Genomic DNA, 17874 nt, shown 5'->3' with positions numbered 1-17874 from the left:
GGACACACCAGGGTGGGGGTAACTCAAACTTTTAATCGCTGAGTATGGAATAAAAGAAGGCTGCGGAAGGTATAAGACAGCAAAGTAAAGTCTCTTGGAGTTTGTTTGGGTGTATTTTTTAAAAATTTGCCTTACATTTTTTATTTCCTACGGTGGATGATCAGGATGCTAGAGACTGAATTGTGGAGGTTTACAAAAGATGCTCTTGACTTTTAGAAGCTCTGTCTGTGTTGGCTGCCGTCAGAAGGCCCGGGTCTTGAAACGGGATGAAATGTAACCGATGGTAATTGGATGTGAATTGGTTAAATACTTCAGGCTTTAGCGTGTGCTCAGATGATCATTAGGGGCCAGTGGCAAGCCCCTGTCACTAAGCAGTGGGCAGTGCCAACTGTGAACTTTATCCTGCAGTTCACACATGAAGGACTCTCAGGTGTGATATCACTGCTCCGATTTGTCAATTAAATTGGACTTGATTTGGGGGGAAAAATGTTGGTAGAGTTCCCACCTTGAGTGCATGGATTATATTTCTTTACAGATGATATTGTTTTGTATTGCATTAGCCAGACTCCACAGTCTTCTTAATAGATAAATATGCCGAGAGTGCACAAGGCGTGCCTGAGTGATCTGGGCTGTCACCAGGACTCGCTGATGTGATCAGGCTTTAGTAATTCATGCTGTCGTTATCTCTCATTTATTCTGTCTCATCAAACAATGCCTATTTGTGAACCAGACCAGGCAGCAGACTTTCAATATTATATTAAAGGTTGTTGCTGTTTTTTTTTTTTTTCCTTTCTTTTTCCATCGCTACGATTTGCCCTACCCCTCCAAGGTCGACTCACATCGCTTTTTGCCTTTGTGAGCATTTAGTTTGTGCTGCTGCTGCTTAAATAGACCAGCCCTTCTGCTCCAGTGCCTTGAGTTTTAACTCTTTGGGGATTGGGAGGAGAACACTGCCTGCCTTCCTCGAGGAAATGGCACAGCAAGGACAAGTTAAAAGAGGAAAATTTACGGTCATTTCTCATCCCCCAAAGAAACAAGAACAACAAAATCAAGGGCTGCATGAAAAATATCGGACATTCCATCCCTTTTACTCATTTGGCTAAATTTTTCCAAATGTTTCAAAATTCACACTCTCTTTTTGGTCCTTGTTTTCCACCATGCAGTATATTCAGAAGAGAAACTTTACATCAAAATGAATGGAATAATTGCTTTTCTGCTTGAGATTTCTTTTAACCTTTTACTACCAGGAAATAATGTCATGCACATTATATTAAAGACACAGGATGCTGGATGAGCCACTTGGTGGAAAGTGTGTGTGTGTGTGTGTGTGTGTGTGTGTGTGTGAGAGAGAGAGAGAGAGAGAGAGAGAGAGAGTGGGGTAAAGGGGAAAGTGGAGTGGTGAGGCAAGAGAGGAGAGGCTGAAAAATACAGAGGGAGTTTTTTTTTAAAAAGCTGTTTTGGGGTCCTATGTAGTTTAGTGTTGTGTAGACAGGCGGCATCTGGATCTTGTTACTTTCAAGCTAGTCAAAGCCATCAACTTCTGGAACATTTTTAAAGAAGTTAGATCCATTAGGCGACCTAAGCTGATATTGGGGTAATCAGATCAGGGTGGTAGGGAATATAAGATCAGCTACTTCGGCTATCATGGTAATTCCTATTGATTATTATGTTGTAAAATTTCGACAGTGCTGTGAAGTTGTCGAATATTGTTACAGCAGCTCTGAAATGACAGGCATTAATAACATTCCTGGAAGCTGAAGATGTGAAAACGTGCCCTATTTTGAAACTTAGTCACACAAGGAATGAGAGGAAGGGTCAATGTGCAATTGTGTTTTAGAAGGTGGAGACTTTCTGACAGCGTGAATACTATACAAAAAAGTACTGTCATGCCCTAGTATAGAATGAAAACCACTGGGTTATTTCAATATCACTTTTTGGCCTTTTTATGCTTATATCTCAAAATATAACCTATAATAATTTTGAAGGATCTACATTCTGCTTGTATTTATTTGTAAATCTAGGTGAATCCATAAAATCCACTGTGTTCTAGACTTGGCTTGTAGTTATAATCTTATTTTAAAATCTTAGCTATTTAAAGTGATGCTAATATATACAGAATACTGATGGTTGATACAATTAGAAATCTATGGTTGACAGGTATGCTCTGGTGATATCACACTCAACTGTCCTCTAAATTCAGGTAATTTTTTTTTAACTAATCCACAAAAGCAATTTATTGACATTCGTTGTGGGTAGAAAATCTTCATGGGATTTTAAAGAACTGTAATGTCTATTGTATTCATTCAGAAAATGCAAAAATACTGAACCTTCTCATTCTACTTAAATGCGTATTAGGTACAGTTGCTCTTTTCTTATGCTAAAACAAAATGAAAATGAGATTTTTAAATAGATGCAAATGTTTTTCAAGTGTAATTAAAGTTTTAAAAAAGCTTGGGATACTTCCCTGCCTTCGCTGCCCCTCTTATTTTCCATTACATTAAAGCCAGTCTCTTAACTTTGTTGTTTAAATTTTTTTTTAAATAGCAAAAAGATATTTATGTTTTTGTCCCTTTGAATAATTTCCCAGATGCTTAAAATATTTTAATAGAAAAATTTACCTGTAAGTTACATAAAATCGAAACCCAGTGGCTGACTTGTAGCTATACCTTGTACATTGTCATAATTTGCTTACTCTCCCAGATTCACATTAAAAGTTGTCATTTGTTAATTTACCTTTTGATCAGTTTTTTTCCTACCAAGAGAAGCAATTTCAAAAAAAACGAGTATTGCTTTTGATTAAGAAGTAATGAAGAAATCTTGGTGACATGTCATAATATTTAAATAAGAGACATAACTGTATTAAACAGCATGAGTTTCATTAAAAGAAATTTGCTGTTGGGAATCCACCCAGAATAATCAGCAGATTTTAGAGAAAGGGGATCAGAAAAATTGTTCATTAGCTTAGTGATAATTTACATAATGACGTTTGATTGAGTTGTAACCTAATATTTCTCAAGAATTTTGTCACAGCCCATTCAAAGCGACCGACCTGTTGCTTTTGCATTTTGAGATCCAGGATGATTTTCAGTTTGATTTGGAAGGGCTTTTTTGGGGGGGTGGAGAGTGGATCTTGGAAAAGCAAACTAGCTAAACTAGAAAAGCTAAAGAGTAAAACATGGTCACAGCCTGGTGAATTGTTATTTTGCAGATGAGAAATGGTATTTCTCTCCTGTGTATATGATATTTGGAAAACTTAGTTATCTTCATAAAAACTTCAAGATGTCCCCAAGCACACTCAGCAAGCTTGTCCTTCTTCCTTTTCCACACCCTTACCAGTTCACTACATTTCTACCAATCCAGGACGTGGTTCCTGATCACATTGCTCTTACATCAGTCTACTGCATTCCCATCTGCTTCCCCAAAGATCCTGAAGCAAAGGCTTCAGATTCTGGGTCCCTGACAGAGTCTCTCTGGCTGGTGATACTCAGATTGTGTTCAGAGCCTGGTGTGATGTTGGGGTCAGGTGTTAGGAGTGATTCATCAACAGCACGCTGATTTCAGGCTGAATTTCCAACCATCTGCAGCCTGGACTGCCGCCCGTCTCTAAAAGTCTAGCTGGGGCCCAATGGGTTGTGCCATAGAGAGAGCAAACACTTGAGAACGCAAGGGCTGAGAAGCAAAGGAAGACAGAGGCTCCTGGGGGCAAAGGCTGTTCTTAAAGATGTGAATGTACAGATCCTTCAAAAACAAAACAACCCCTTAACACACTTCTTGCACATGAAAATGTAGAAAATCTTGCCGAGGGAGGGAATGAGTTTAGAATTTCCTTAGTACTTCCTGCCCAGATTTGCATTGATAGCCAGAGTTGGTAACTTGCCAGTTTTACAACAGCCTTGAAAACTCCCAAGTTCTGTTTTCCTTTGAAAGGCTGAAACATACAAAACTGGTTTTCTAAAAATCTTTCAGCAACTGAAATTTTAGGTACCATTCCAAATATTTCTTTCACTTCGGGGTGTAATGTGATAGCATGACACGATGATAAGTCTTGTTTTCCTCATTTTAGAATCTATACAATTTTAATTGTTTTTGATTAGAGGGAAATAGAAGCAAGGGGCCACGCTTCCTTTTTCGTTGTTTTTCTTCCTTCTCCCACCCACCCCCCCAAATCTTTATTATCCATGGGATTGTCTTATCATTTCTGTAATGTAGTCATTGTTTTCATTAACACTAAGTTTAGTGCCTACTTAAAAGAAGTAGAAATGTAAAAGTTTCAGATTTTTTCTCCAGAAATAATTCCAAACTTAAGAAAAACACCATGTATATTTCTTCTAATGGTATCTTTCTAACACATTTTTTTTCTTTCACTTTCTCTCAATTTGGAAAAAGAATAACAGAATTATAACTCGAGATTATTTCCATGAGGTAATAAAATCTATCTGAGCGTTGGAGGTTGGGGCGATTTGCAGGAAAGGAGGCAAAAGAAGAGAAGGGAGGATGTGAAGTTCATTCCAGGTCTTTCTGGCTCCAAGAATTCTGGAATGCTTCATTTTTGCACTAATATGATTTTACACAATTCTTTCTGACATTATCAGTCTTTTTGGCAGAGAGAGGCCTCAGTCACAATTATGCTTACGCCAAATTCTAAGAAAACCACTCTTTTCCTTTAAAAAAATCTTTTCAGTGTTGGACTTCTTATTCAGAGTAAATGGTTGATGTTTATCCAAAATTGGCCTCGAGTACTACATTAAAATTGTGTTTTGTAACAGTCTCATAAGCCACAGCTGTATGTGATTAAATAGTGTAATATCAAAAGCATGTGAGAATAGACATTTTTATGCTATAGCTGTTGCACAGCCAGACTGCAGATGGACCTGAAGGGAGACCAAGAGCAAAAATATATTCGTGTGTTGCTGAGGTTCTATTTTTCAATTGTTTTCAGTAGTTGGAAAAATGCTGAACTATTTTGGATATGATTAAAAATATTCTTTCTTAAAATGAAAACAAGTATACTACCAATTTTTTTATTTTAAATAGGAAGTGCTATTTAATTAGAAAACATAGCTGCTGAATGGGTTGGACCCAATGCAAACGGAAAGGTTAGAATTAGTCCCATGGAGCACACATTCAAAGAGCAAAAGTGAAGTTCTCATTTCTCTTTTGAAATTATAAAAGGTTTTCTTCTCTGGTTTTTGCTACTTTCTGTGGAACTATTGTACGAAAACTTTCGGACCATGCATCCCTAGTCAAAAAAGTGATAGATAATAAAAATCAGCAACTTAGAGCAAAATAGGCAGCAGTATGATTCTTTCTGAAGGTATTTGAAAATACAGTGATCAGTTTTGTATGAATATTGCTCTTTATTTTTGCCAGTGTTGAAAATTACGTAGCTACACAAGGAGACACAACTTTTGCTTCTATTTATTTGGCAAGGATGTTGTAGTATAGAGATTTCTGTTTCTTATAGGATGTTTTAACTACAATTTCTTGAAATAATATTTGTTCATGAAATCTATAATCTTTGGTTTTTTAGAGATTATAAATCTATAGGACTAATAAATGGTAATAATATGTACTAATACTAATAAAATTTTATCAACCATTCATTGTTTTCAGTGTCTTGAAAAAACTAATGGAGTTGACTATTGATTTTCAGATTTGAGACACTAAAAAGTAGTTTTTTGGGAAAAAAAAAAGAAAGGTGGACAGAGGTAAGTCGAAGCCTGTTTGTGTTTCTAATTTTTCTTTTCAAGTTGATATTGACAGAAAATTCATTCACCTTTAAAAATGTTTGTTTTTTCCATGCAGATTTATTAGTCAGGAAATGTATACCATGTGGAATATCTGGATAAAGTTTTGTAATTCAGAACATCAATCTTTAGTAGACATCAAATTTCAAGAGTATGGATAATAAATGACAAGATGTGGACTCTGTTTTCCTTTGGGGCAATTCTCTGATTTGTGTGTCAATGGAGAGGTTTCTCATGAGGTTCTCTAAGCTCTCTTGCAGCCTCTGCATTTGTAACTCTCACTTGGAGACAGAGAGGGATGCTTTGATATATTAGTGGTTCAGGGAGATGACCTTCGTTTTGTGCCATTGATGAGTTTTGGTCCGGGTCCCCGATGCTTTTTTACAGAGCAGATCAAATGCGCTTTGTTGACTCTGGTGATCAGACAAATTTAACAGTCTGTATCTTTCCCCCCATCGAAATCCCGCGTGCCCAGAGAAACACATCCATCACCTGAGAGTGGGTGGAGAACAGTTCCCAGGGGCGGGACACAATGACAGGCATTGCTTAATCATTATCATTGCTGACTGTGTTGTGGTGCTGTTTTCTCTTTGAGTAGGTAACATTAGGGCTTACCAAAAAATGTATAATGGCAGAGTGAGGCTTACTTTCCTCCATTTAACTTTCTCTGTACAGATGGTATGATTGCTGAATATGCATATGTTTGGCTAAGCCAGTTGAGGTAATAAAGGAAACAGGTTTGTCTCATTAAGATCCCGACAACCCTAGTTTTATGAATGAATCTAGGACTAGTGTAAACATGGAAATACAATTGATAGATGAGATACTGTTTTAACTGGAGTTTGCAAAACCTTCAAATCGCTGTGTCTTTATGGTAGCCTTTAAAGCATGGGGAAGAAATGCTATAGTAACCATTGCATATGTTGTTGTAGGAAGAAAATACTAATGTCTACAAGAGCATTATCTTCTCCTCTCTTTCTTGCTAGGAACTCTTCTGGTTCCCCCCAAATCCCCTGCTAGCTGAATTAATGAGAGTAAACAAAACCTTGAATTTGGCTGTTATAAATGATAAACAAATAGAAAAAAATAGATTAGACTGTATGCACAGTTAAAGCAACCATGATAATACCCTTCTATGTTGTGTGAAAAGTAAAGTATAGCAGAAGAAAAAAATCTTATGGTATTCTAATTATTGGTAGTAATCATTTTAAGAACTGATTTTTAATTTGTTTTAGAATTAGTTTTTGTATCATTATTTTGTAGGGTTAAGAAATTTGTGTATATGGCACTCAAGATGGTAGAAGCAAACGATCTTTTGGTTATCTCCTTAGCTGATATTTTTCACGATGAATATGGATCATGCGTAGAATTTAATGAGGATTTTTGAGAAGTCTTCCTATTTTTGTCTAGAGTGCTGCTGTTTATTTATCTTACTTAATTTGCCAATTGATGACAATTTAATGAAAAGGACAGTGGAAAACAGAATGCTAACTATCTGGTTTTCTGGAACTGGTTAAGATACCTTAAAAGCTTTTCTTACATATGCAAGTTATATTTGAAGCTTTTATTGATGTCTGTTAACTCTCCTGTTGGCCCTTTTAAAATGTATCATTCAATGAAATTGAAGAAATTGAATGGTGGCACCCTGAAGATAATTTAAAGCTAAGGTAGCTTAAAACTCAAGCAAATATACTCTTAAATTCCCAATTACTTTTGAGTAAATGAACTATTTGAAGAAATGTGTACAAAGATTGGAATAAAATTTCAGAGACTGTTTTCCAGGATTCCATACACACAGACAAACCATATAATGGTATGTTTCATTGTTTTCTTGAGAGATGAGAAAAACACGTTTTTTTTCCTCGGTGCTGGTCCTTTGGAGGATGGTGACAGCTCCTGGATTCACCTTGTTCTTGGCTTCATCCTGTGGGTCTCTCGTCCTTTGCCGGGCACACCATATCATACTGCAATTTTCGGCATAAGGATGTTGTATTTTAATCTAAGGCAGGGAATTTAGAAAATAATAAAATTTTGATATTTTTTTCTCAATTTATTCCAAAAAGTTAACCGATGCCTTTGAACTTTATTATTTAACTGTTAGGACAACTTGACTTCATGCTAGTGATAGGAAGTTTTCCCTTTCTGGCTTGTTCTTGTCTTTAACTTTGTTGATAAGCTAAAAAATGACAAGAAAGAAGTCAGAGGGAGGAAGTCAATGAACACGGAAGAATTTTTCTCCAAGTTTAGTGACTTCTTTTAACAATGGGAGCAGTGAAAGGTCATGTGTAAACTCCCTATTTTCTGGATACTCTGGAAGGCCCCCATCCTGCATTGTAACCAGCCTACGAAAGTGCACTCACATCAAATTAGATATTTTTGCACTGAAATATTGAAAGAGTTTTTATAATTTTGCTGCCAAACTCTCTGACTGCAAGTAAATTCATTTCTGTGTGCCTGTAAATTTGGGCCATGATCTTGCATATGTGTTCTTGCAAAGTAAAGAACTATACAATCTACAGATCCTCTTGAGATACAAAGAAAAGTTATCAGAGAACTAAGTATAACAATGAATAAAGTATAACAATGCACAAAGTTGACAGTAGTATGCAAACACTTATTAATTTATGTTTTACAGTTTTCATTTTAGTTTAAAGGCAATATATTTTTCTCATCTTGTCCATGTCTTGTGAAACCCTAAAGCAATCAGGGAGTCTAAAAGGCTGCCCATCTCTCTACCTACTGTGACCTTTTGGCATTCAAGATATCTCTGTATTTTAGTAATCCCAAATTTCCGGGGCGGAGCACGTGGTAGAACAGCAGAGCATATCGGAAAATGTCATTAACATTCTTTGGCTAAACTATGTCGAAAGCAGACACATTGGATTGACCTTTGGCAGTGAAAGCAACTGAGAGTTCCCGATCCGAGTGCCAGGTTCACAGAATTTTTTCATTGTGCAACTGTTGGAATTGTTTACCAACTGGAAAGAAAAAGAGGTTGAATGTAACAGGTGTTTCCCTGGGCTCCCAGCTTGGGGGTACAAGCAGGAGGCAAATCAATGGCACAATATTTATTTTAGGACATAATTTTTCTAAATCCTTCTGTCTCTAGGTTGGGTCATGGGTTTATGACATGTGTTAAAACTGCCACCTCCACCTGATCCTCAGTATCCATGGCTATTCACCTGGGATAACTTCTCTTGGTGTCCTGAGGTCCCTTTCAGCCCCACAGAATCTTTGTGCCTCTTAAAGAGCATATGTCTCCACATGTACATATACTCAAACCAGACCCACCATTACTCTCATAAGTAGTTGGGCATCTGGAACAAACTACTTTTCTAGCCCTAAGCCAAACATCCTGGCTTTCTTCATTTTCATTGTTATTTCAGTTATTCAAGAAAATTCAGGATCCCAGGCCCAAAGCATGGTCATCTCCTCCTATCTTCAGGAGTTTTCGCTGATTCTCTAGCTCTATGCATTGCTCATACCTGAAAATTCACTCCTTCCCCCTCATCTTGGAGGGAAAACTCATAATCACCCCTTGTTTTGAATGCCATCTAATTGCCTCCTTTTTCCTCCCAGCCTTCTAGCCAGATTTCACTGAATTTCATCAGCAGTTTCAATGTATCAGCTTTGACTTCTCTCTCTCATAATAAAACAGAGCACACACTCACAAACTTCAGGACACTTTAGGGATGATTTCAATGGTTCTGATTTTCTCAAAGGCTAAATGACCACAGAGATATATGGAGGGACAAAGTGGTCTTAAGGAGACATGTTCTTGTTCTTTTTAGTTTTAATACAATTATTTTTCCTGGTAATTGTTATCAAAGAGATGAGTCTCACTAAAATAATGGTGACTAATAATTTTTACTTTTTTCAGAAGTGTAGTAGTGTTCCATGATTGTAAATATGTTGATAATATATTAGGCAAGTTAAATTTCTAGTCTTTTTCCTGGTATTCTTGATAACATCCTTTAGAAATCTTCATAGATTGATTCTAATTGTCCCCCAAATAATTTCGCAATAATTGTTTATACTATTGGCATTCTAATGATCCTCAAACTTTTAGCGATGAGCTTTCAGTAGCATGGTAGGTAGGTAGGTAAAATAGAACGGTTCTAAAATTTTAATTAACAAATGATTTGTAAGAAGCACCCAGACAGATAAAACAAAGAGAAAAAGTAAAATGGTTATCAAGTCTTAATCTACTTTTGAAGAAGGCTAAGGGTATCAGGTCTTAATATGCTTTTGAAAATTTCTGGAATTTGACTTTCTGTTTGTCTTTCCAATGCAAAGGTCAAGAACTGTTTGGCAAGGAGTAGATAGTTTACAAATTGAAGAACTGTCATTGGGAAAAAGTATAATGTGAATGTAAAATGATATGGAGGAATCCTATAGTTGAGGCTTTTGGTGTCCTGTGAAAAAGAAATCAGTGTTTATGAGGACAAGGTAGTGCTTTCTTTTGTTTAGTCATGTGCCAGAGCCCTTCATAGCCTCCAGCCGGTGCGTCTGTTGTTTACCCCTCACTAGTTCTTCGGGAGCACCTGGACAAAAGCATCGTGATGCTTTTCACTAAAATGGCAGTTTGTCCGAATGTCTTTGGAATCAAATTTTAATATGAATATTGGAATTTCTGTATATGAAACATTTACATAAAATTCCCACATGCTCAAAAATATAATCCTAAGTGAAACTCTATTATTCTGTGTAGAAAGGATCTAGTTTTGAAAAAATAAACCAATGGCATAAGTCACAAAACCAGCAAAGCTGTATTGGCATGAGAATCACACAGTGTGAAGTACTAACCAGACAGCAGTGACACTTGAGGGCCACTAACATGCCTAGGGATCCACGGAACTGTGGAATTGGGGATATGTGTGCAGTCGCGGTCAATGCTCTGGACTCTCAGCATGTGCATGTGTTAGAGACTGGGACATAGTAGAAGAGAGTCTAGATTTCAACATGGTTACTGAGAAGTTTAAGTCAATAGAGGTCCAAGAAAGTCAGCTATTAATGTTATTACTTATGGCCCATTTGTTTTACCACGTTCTTTTTACACTCCATCCTTATTTCATTTAGAATGGCTATTTGAAGTGACCTTGCTTTTACTTTACATCTTCTCCATTTCCCTGCCTTTCCCTGGTTGTCCTTCCTGGGGAACTATTTCTTTTCTTTCTGTACTATAGTTTGTATCCCCCTTCTGCTTTCTTTTTCACCCCCTTTCTCCTGTCCTCAAGTTTTCTTCTGTGGATTCGACTTCTGTGTTTCCTTGCCTTTAGCTCCTAACCTTCTGCTTCCTCTCTCTTTTTTTTCTCTCAGCTTTCAGCCCTCTCTTAACGTTTTAGTTATTGCTTTTCATTTTTTCCCCCCATTTATTTTCAAGAGTGAGATTGGGTTTCAATTTTATTCTTCTTTTTTTCCCTTCATTGTCATGTTTATTTATTTATTTATTTTTTGCGCTTTGAACATACTTTATTCATCAGGTTCCGATTTGTGTCAGAGTTATTCTGTGAATCCTCTGAGGACCTGTACCACAGGGTCTTCATCTTTAATGCCTTGCAGTGTCCAGTAGTGCCTGGTGTAGGCTGAGGGCAGAACGAAACACTTTCCGAATGCATTAATCTCTTTTGTTCTGTGTACCTCACACATTACTCCATTGCTAATGTCAACGGCTTTCCAACTAGAGTTCCTTAAGGTCTCTTCACCTCAGTGATGCTTTATGTCAAAAGTCACTTGGTGTATCTTTTTTTTACAGGTCCAGACTGACGCAATAGCTCTCTGTCTCTCCTTTCCCTCCCTGAAATAAGTGGGCTACTAGGCTGGGTACCTTAGGACTGTTGGCTGGAGTTGGGTTACATCTCTAGCTAATGGGATACACTATGATAGCAGGTGAGCCCAATGAGAAACTGCAATAAGGAGAGGAAAGGAAAGAACAGAAAAGAAAAACTGCCACAGTGTTGCATTCCAAGATGCTGGCAAGAGCTCAGGAAAGCATGCCAACCCAGGGAGGGACAGAAGTGGATTTCAAAGACAGTCTAAGTAGCTAGTATTTGGAACTTGGGGGTGAGAGTAAGCAAGTAGGTCAGGGCTGAATGGCAGTGGTGGTGGCTTGGAGGCCATTCCTGAGCAATTGCCAAGAATATCAGCTTGTATATGTGGCTTCCTTTCTTGGGCTGGCAGAGAGCTGGACACATAAGGAAGTGAATTTAGTTTAAGGAGCTGGGAGATGGGTTGAGTGTTAGGCTTGCCTTTTTGTCTATTTTGCTTATTTAAGACATAAGACCTTGAGTATCATTGTAATGTATAATCGACCTATGCCGTGTAACGGTACACAGCAATACTGACATGGATTTTATTAACTCAAAATTGTGAAAGGCAGCTCCATATTTCAGGTGAGAATGGCAACTTTCTATTTCAGAGAGAAACTGTGTAATTCTATGCAGTGTCCCTGTACAATTAACTAAGGAGGTCTAAAGATACGTCTAAAGTAATTGTCGATGATAAAAGATGAGATTCTGATGTTAACCTCAAAGCCTTTCTCACTAAAAAATGCATGAAAACAATAACCCAGTTGTGGCTAAGAAAACAAACTGTGTTTTTGGTTTGAGTGCCTCTTGATTTTTCCAAGTTGTGCTGATTCTTTCATGTTTGTTCCCTTATGTTTGCATAGTTTTCTCTATCATGTTCTTTTTTTGCACCTACGTTCTTATTATTATTTGTAGAAAATAGAGTATAATATATGTAATTCCATAACATTTAGTAAATTTTTCTATTGCAAAGTAATCCATACCTCTTGTATGTAGTAAAACAATGAAAGTAATACTGTATGTAGTAATAATGAAAATGTTAATAATTTTCTTGAGCACACCACATCATTCTGTCAAGATCTCTCATAAATACCAACATTCATAACAAAATCATGTGTGCTGTTGCATTTTTTTATGCTCTTGCAAACATGGAATCAGATCTATGGCATATGACATCATACTGAATAAGTTCTTTTACTCCTTTTTACAATGATAAGGATACTTTGTGAATTCTCACCAGGTCTTTAGATGTATATATTTTTGTTTTTTATTGTCATGGTAATTGTGTCTAGTGTGTTTGCACCATGTTCTATGCAAGCATTGCCCATGGATGGGCATGGATTATTTCTTTTTGCCATTGTTTTTCCAATATAAGTAATGCGATAATATATTTACAAGGTACTCATTTAAATATTGAAAATTGAATCACTAATATTCTAAGCAGTTTTGGTTCATTTTTTATTTTTTAAAGATTTTATTTATTTATTTTTAGAGAGAGGGAAGGAGGGAGAAGGGGAGAGAAACTCAATGTGTGGTTGCCTCTCATATACCCCCTTATTGGGGACCAGGCTCACAACCCAAGCATGTGCCCTGACTGGGTGACTGGGAATTGAACAGGCAACCCTTTGGTTTCCAGCCCAGTGCTCAATCCACTGAGCCACACCAGCCAGGGTGAGGTTTGCTTCCTTTTAAATGCTAAAAAAATAAAAAATTTAAAAAAATGCCTTGATGAACTTCTTATTATACAAGCGTTCACATCTCTGCTTGGATTCCTAACTGGAAGATCCTGGGCTCTGCTGGACTCACTTTCTCCTTTGTGTTTTGGTAATAAGGGCAATAGTCTTCTAATTTTGAGGTTTGAGCTGAAAAGAAGCCCTTTACATTTTGCAGAAGCAGAAATGTCTCACTTCCTTTGTGACACCATCTTTGGAATCCCACCAGATGCTTGGGATCTGTGGTGCCACCATGTCATTGCTTCTCACCCATTTCATGTGGGTGCACTTACGTTCCAGATGGATTTCCTTTGCCTGTCACCTCATAGTCCAAGGTGAAAGAGCAACAACAGGCAAGGACAGTTCTGAGCAGCCCAAATCTTTTAAATTGCTTGGAATCCCACTGAGGTATTTTTGTCCTAGATTAAATATTTTGTCCCAAGGGTTTGGGCATCAGAATTTTTCTTTTTACATTATTATCTTGGGGATACTGAAAACTTGCATTTTGTGAGAACTGTCATCTGTTGGACGTGTTTGGTACTCCCTAGCCATAGAGGTAATGTAATGATATATTAATGGAGCTGAGGAAAGTGACCCTCTAAAAACTAACGGACTTAAGTAAAACCTGGCTATATTTCTTTTCTCTTCTGTGCTTATCCTATTTCTCTCTGCCCGTATCAGTTTTAATTAAAGTCAAAACATGGAAATGAAAAGAATAAGACAAAAATTTACCTACAGAATGTGTTAGGCTACCCAGATATAGAAATATTTACTAACTAAGATCTGTCTAGGAGGCAGTGGGTCATTAAGACCCAACAGTTTGCTCTTTCTATAAGAAAGGTTAGGCCAAGGACACGTAATTCTCACAACACTTAATCATCTTTTATATGTCAGATTTCGTAGAACTTAATCACATTTCCAATGTCTGATGGCCATGTTCCATGTATGCCTTTGGTAATTCAGCGAGTTTTCCTAAACATAAACTTGCAAGGATAGTTCTTTTCACTTTAATGTGTGTGAAATGGGATAAGGGTCCTTGCTCAACACACCAGAGCCAATTTAGCATTTTCTCTTTCTACAACTAGAATCCTCACCATTTTTTCCCCATGCCTAGACATCAATAGCATATTGTACATCATATATATTCAGTACAAGCAGAATCATTTAATTGATTAATTATTTTTTAAAATATTTTACTGTTTATGCTGTCACAGCGGTCCCAATTTTCTCCCCTTTCTCCCCTTCCCCCAGACCCCCCACAGGCAATCCCCACGCCGTTGTCTGTGTCTGTGGGTCATGCATATGTGTTCTTTGATTAAAACAAGGTAAGTAGAATCAGGAAAAGGATTTTAATAATCAGAAATGAAAACAGAACTTTGTCTAGGTAAAAGAACTCTGAGTGTGCTAAGATTGGTTGTCGGAGGCACAATATTTTTTATACTAGGGCTTGCTTTAATACCATTTCCCAAGGGTTTTCCTCACGTTTTTATATTTCAGTTTCTTACCATTTCTTCCCAGTCCAAGAATATTTAGTTATTAGATAAGAATATCTTGACAATCAATATTAGTCTAGTATTAATGTTCTACAAAGAATGCCAATATAGTAACATATTATGATGATAAAATATAAATAAGAACCATCAACTCCAAGAGATTGTTATTAGTGATAATGGTAAGGAGACAGTGATTGAAAAGCCTGAAATTGACTTGATACATGAATATGATAGAGCACCAATCGTTGTGATAACGTAGATCAATGCCATTCACGGAAACATTTTTCTGAGCTTCCATTATGTTTGTCTGGCATCCATCTCTGCAATCAGCTGGACAGAAATCATGTACAGAGCTTTGCTTTCAATATTTTTAGATTCCTACATGGATTTTTATTGTTGTTTTGTTTTGGAAAGCAATGAACGTCTGTCTCAGCATTCCATAAAACTCTTACCTTGCAGTCCAATAAGATTGGACTATTGGGAAATTGTCTGGTTTACAATGCTATATTTCACAGTACTTGCACTTTCCTCATTTAAGTTCCCAGGATACCTCTTGTCCCCTAAAGTAACTAAATCAGAGGAGGTAAGGGATGTCATCCTTGTAGCCAGTTTATGGAGTATCAGCTCTTGCTTTCCTATGGCTAATCCTCATGGTTAAAAATGTTTTGAGTGAGGCCATCACTGGCTGTGGGTATGGTATTGCATTTTAACAAAATAATTTTCCAGACTATTCATTGGGGGAATGAAGGAAAAAAGTTTTGTTTTATTTTCTCCAGCTTACATTGAACTTTCAAATATCCTTCAAACTTGCTCACATGTAACCCTTCCAAACTTTAATTTTACCCTTTAGTTAATCTTCTTCCAACTACAACAGCTACCCCCACCAAGCTCTTCATCTTCAAAACATGAGTCATTTCCAAGGTCTTCAAGCTGAGTGAATCCCAGTACTTACCCAGCACACAGTGTCAACTGGTTCCATGGCCGCTGCTGTTTTATATCCTGAACTCTACTAACACTTTCTGATAGACGCCCTTTAGACAATGAGCCATTATTTCTTCCCATTGTTATCTGCCATTAGCCCCAAGGAAAAGCATCTTTACCTCCTTCTTTGTACAGTTCTCAGCCCCTACTACAGTAACTTTAACATAGATAGTGCTAGTCAATATCTACTGAGTGAAGAATTAATGTCTTGCTCTTTAAACATCCTTTAGTTGATTGTATACACCTCAGAAAAATTTAATAAAACCTATTTCATACTTATCTGTGTTTATCTTATAGTTTTTAATATGCTCTTTTAATTTCAAAATAATATTTCACTTTCAATTTCAAAGATACAAATAACTAGGAAAATATAAAGGCAAAATTCAGTCTTGGTGTTTGATATTTTTTTCTATACTACAATTGCTTTCTTCTTGCTTATGCACATGTTTATTCTGAAGCCAACATTGACTTCAAGAAAACAAGTATCTGAGAACATTGCTTTTTCCCACACAGTTTTACATGTTTGTCTGGAGACATTTTGGGAAATAGGACTTTTCAGTGTTTGTGCACTATTGAATTATAATACCTTGTAGGCCAGTATGTGCTCACTTATATCATATTTTGTAGTAATTAAGAGGGGGATTGGAACTTCAGAATGTGAAATAAAACGTATCAATCAATGCATGTTCAGGGAAGTCTCCTTTAGGTCAGCACTGAATGGGGTGGTTTGGAAGGAGGTTATGATGTGATTCTTGCTCTTCAGAAGTTGGTAATTTATTTGAAGAAGGAGAGATGGCACATGGAACAAAGCAGAATAATTAAATGCTAAGTTGTGAGACATTGACTTGAAAGGATGAGAAAGAGGCTGTTTAGGTGAAAAGAGCCTTAGGTCGTTTCTAAGGTAGACAAAGGAACTGAGTATATTGGTTAAATCAGGGAAAAATGGGTGGGTATTCCTGCTAGAATAAGAATAGAAACATATTACAGGCCGAAGCTGGAGTTATGGGGAGACAGGACAGTGAGAAGACAGACTTAGCTGACCCAGAGAACCAGCAGGAGCGGGATAGATTGGACAGCCGGAGCGCTGCACATACTGAAAGGCCTTAAGAGGTCAGAAAAGAAAAAAGTGAGCAATTGTTTAGTCTGTGTGCAGGGAGTGGTTTTCTAAGCTTCATTCCAAAGGCATAAACTATAAATGAAGGGAATGGTTGAAATTTTTTATTGTTTTTATGAAATTCCCACAGTTTGATTAAAGGATTATTTATAAATCTTCATCTAGCAAAACCCAACTATGATGTAGACTAAAAAGCAAATAAACACACACACGCACACAAAAGGATTTTCAGCATAACATTACAAAGGTTTAAAACTCTAGATGTAAAAATATGTTCCTAGTACAAATAAGAAAAGAAAAAAAAAGTACTCTAATAATTATAGGGACAAAAATTTAAAGTGTGGAAATAGCACTAGCTAACAAGCGCTTGAAAGTATGTCACTAATAATCAATGAAATAACAGTGAAATATTATTTTCATCTGTTCGATTTTTAAAATAAACATTTCCTAATAATTAGACTAGATTGAAGTATAGGGAAACAGCCACTCCCACACAATTTTCAAGTTTAGGAGAACATTAGCAGAAAGGCAGAGTTTGTTATTCAGTTTGAAAGAAGGTTTTGAAACTTTAAAAATATCTATGCCTTTTTATACAGCAAGTTCAGCTCTAGAAATACCTGCTAAGGGGTTAAAGTCTGTATGCACAATGGTGCCTATGACAGCACTGCTTTTTACTAGAGAAGGTTGGAAATGACCTGAAGTTCCATCAGTAAGGAGTAGATTAAATGAATTATTTTATATCTTTACAAAGAACTACTGTGCGACCATGAGATCGAGGACTACAGATATATTGACCAGGGAAACTTGACATATTGTTAGGTTAAAAAAAGCTATCAAACAGTGCTATACTATGATTCTAAATTTATCTTTAAAAATCTGTGTGTTTGTTTATGCTTATGTTCATGTTTGTTTCCAGAAAAACATAGGAAAAGTTTTTCTGGGTTTTTGGAATTATAGACATTTTTAGATGCTTTTGAGTGTGAACTGATGATCGTTGCAAATAATTAACACTGGAAATGA

General features: G+C 36.7%; 1 protein-coding gene across 8 annotated transcripts in view; it reads left to right on the top strand.

The window, feature by feature from the left end:
- The window catches only part of RBMS3 (RNA binding motif single stranded interacting protein 3), a 1181733-nt gene that overhangs the window by 571227 nt on the left and 592632 nt on the right, over positions 1–17874 (top strand). The gene's annotated exons all lie outside the window — the stretch shown is intronic.

The sequence above is a fragment of the Pteronotus mesoamericanus genome, unplaced genomic scaffold, assembly GCF_021234165.1.
Source record: "Pteronotus mesoamericanus isolate MK-2021 breed Mesoamerican mustached bat unplaced genomic scaffold, CSHL_Meso_final scaffold_54, whole genome shotgun sequence".
Lineage (NCBI taxonomy): Eukaryota > Metazoa > Chordata > Mammalia > Chiroptera > Mormoopidae > Pteronotus > Pteronotus mesoamericanus.
Note: the sequence above shows the minus strand (reverse complement) of the source record. Positions and strands in the feature narration are given on the sequence as shown.